This window comes from Pinus tabuliformis, chromosome 8 (genome assembly GCF_031772625.1).
Source record: "Pinus tabuliformis cultivar Carrire ecotype Pingquan chromosome 8, CPIR1, whole genome shotgun sequence".
NCBI classification, from domain to species: domain Eukaryota; kingdom Viridiplantae; phylum Streptophyta; class Pinopsida; order Pinales; family Pinaceae; genus Pinus; species Pinus tabuliformis.
This window is the reverse complement of record NC_142294.1, coordinates 1,213,944,467-1,213,947,285: the sequence shown is the minus strand read 5'-3', so window position 1 is coordinate 1,213,947,285 and position 2,819 is coordinate 1,213,944,467.

Sequence of the window (2,819 nt, the reverse complement as noted above, 5' to 3'; positions counted from 1 at the left end):
TGATAGCCCCAAGGAAAATGATCACAAGAACACATTCACATATGGGGAACTATGTTGATGTTGATCAATGATTCTTTCTTAATATTGGTGATCCTATGTCATCTCTAATCCTACATCTATAATTGACATTGATCTGGAAAGTATATCAGTGGAAAACTTAAGAATGTCTGGTTGTAATGTATGCTAAAAGATTGCAACTGAGAAATCCACATTATTGCTTCCTTGTAAAGCGGTTTTAAATTCTATTTTCGAACTTCATAGATGTCGTCCATTTGATTGTATATGAGCTATGAATTTATGAAACTGTAGTATCATTGACAACATATTTTTCGCCTCCTTTAACCCCCCAACAAGGGAAATATAGTAGCCTTCCTTATTCACTGTTCTCTCCGTGCACTTCTATATTTCTATGCAGCACATGATTTCTTGCTGCATTATGGAGCACATATTTCACAGTTTCTTGACCGACATTTCGAGGACAAGACGCTTCGATGCACATCTTCAAATTTTGCACCAATTTCTACGCTTAGAAGAACTAAAATATAAAATAATGATAAATTCATATTAGACAAGTAGGAATTTATCTAGTACTTATACATTCAAACAAAAGAAAGGGGTTGGTGAAGTCATTACAAAATAAATAATGAACCAAAATAGAATAAACACATAATTTATATGGGCCATAAAGGATCATTACTGCAGTTTCTGACTTCGTGGGCGATATTTTTCTACCCCAAACCCATCCCTAGAAGAGTTGTTCCACTTCTACCAGCTAACATTGATACTATCTACTAAAATAATTCAGAAGAAAAAAAAAAAATTCCTCTAATATGGAACTACAAACCCACCTTTCCTTTCCTCTTTCCTGTACAGGGTGCAAAAGTTGTGGCAATGGATTCAAAAACTATGCTCGTTACTACTCTTCTATTTGCAAAAGAAAAAAAGATACTAGGGTATGACCTTCTAGATTTGTGTCTGAATGAACCTAGGGAAAACCTATACTCAACAGTTATAATCCAACCATTCTACTAATGAGTTGATGCCAAAACGTGGGTAAACATGAAAAACACCTTGAATGCCACACAAAAATAGATTATGTAATGAAGAGAAAGGGACCTCAAGGTTGTCATTATTTTATGAAGCTAACAAAAATAAATGTCATTTATTCACAAATGAGCTAAGCCAAAAGTATAAAAGAATGTGCATTTTTTTTTTGTCTTAGTTACCCCTCATTTTCTAATAAGTGGATATGGTGGTAGGATAAGGGTTTATGCCAAAATTTAAATGTACTTGACAAAAAAAATAGTTTCATCTAAACTAATGGGGCTTTATTAAAATCGTGATTAATGGGAAGCTTGATGCCTGTAAATAGATAACCTATAACATATCTCCTTTATCCCATTTCCAACAATCTCCTCACAATGAGATGATGCGATGATCTGTGTTGGTCTGTTGGGGATTGGGTGTGATACTGTATTAAGTTGGAAAAACACAATACTGCAAATTATGTGTTGATGTCAAACATCTATGCTTCATCTAGAAAATGGGATGATATTGCTAGAGTCAGGAAAATGATGAAAGACAGGGAATAAGAAAAATTCCAGGTTTCAACTGGATTGAAGCAAAGAATAGGGTGCATGCATTTGTTGTAGGAGATAGATCTCATCCACAAGTAGAAGAGATTTATGCAATGCTGGAAACACTATATGAGTCAATTAAGAAGGTAAGGTATGTGCCTGACACAAATTTTTTTTTGCATGATGTGGAGGATGAATATAATGATGATTATCTGAGCTATCACACTGAAAATCTAGCAATAACTTTTGGTCTTATCAACACACTCGATGGAATTCCAATTAGAATTGTCAAGAATCTCTGTGTCTGTGGTGACTGCCACACTGCCATTAAGTTCATTTCAAGAATTGTAGAACACGAAATTATTGTTAGGGATGCCAACCGTTTCCATCATTTTAAGGATGGAGTGTTCGAAGTTTTGTTATGAAAATTATTATGGTATTATCATTTCTATGTCATGCAGAAAGCAGGAAACATAGTTTTCATACAATGCCATGAATGGATTTTCATGGAATGGTTTTGGATAAAAATTAAACAATGATAGGAATTCTTTGATACCCCACTCACATAGACTGAGAAGATTGGTGCATGTGCTATGTCATGTGCTACAACTCTTGGAACATAAACTAGCAAGAATTTTTCCATTATATGGATCTAGGAAATGGTGTATTATCTTTCAAAACATAGGAATTCAAAGATGTTGAAAAGGAAATCAAAGAAGAATTGAGACTCCTTCAAAAAGAGATTTCAAATCAGTATGAATTTATCCTTAAAGATTTGTTACCTAAAGTCAGTAGGAACAACTTGAGAACAACAATAAGTGAATGCCCAAGATATGTGTTGTAGCAACAAGAGCACTTAAATCGTCAGGTACAAGGTTATTTTTCGAAGTAAAGCATAAGGAGAATGAGGTTATCAACTTTGTGGGACCTTTACTTTATAGCTCAATTAGGGAAAGTGAGAGATGGTAGCATAGGATACTAAAACCGTCATTTGATTAATTAGAAACCTGTGATTTTTGGATTAATGATCGCAATTCAAAATGATCAACATTGGATTATTGGATTAACATTGGATTATCTATGATCAACCTATAAATAGATAACCTGTAGGTGTACATAATGTTGTCTTTGTAATATATGAAGCATTTTTGCAAAAAAAACTATCATTTTATGTAAAATTTTCATCCAAAGTTTACTTCAGATTCTTCACAAGCGTTAACAAGCATATGAACACGAGAATGT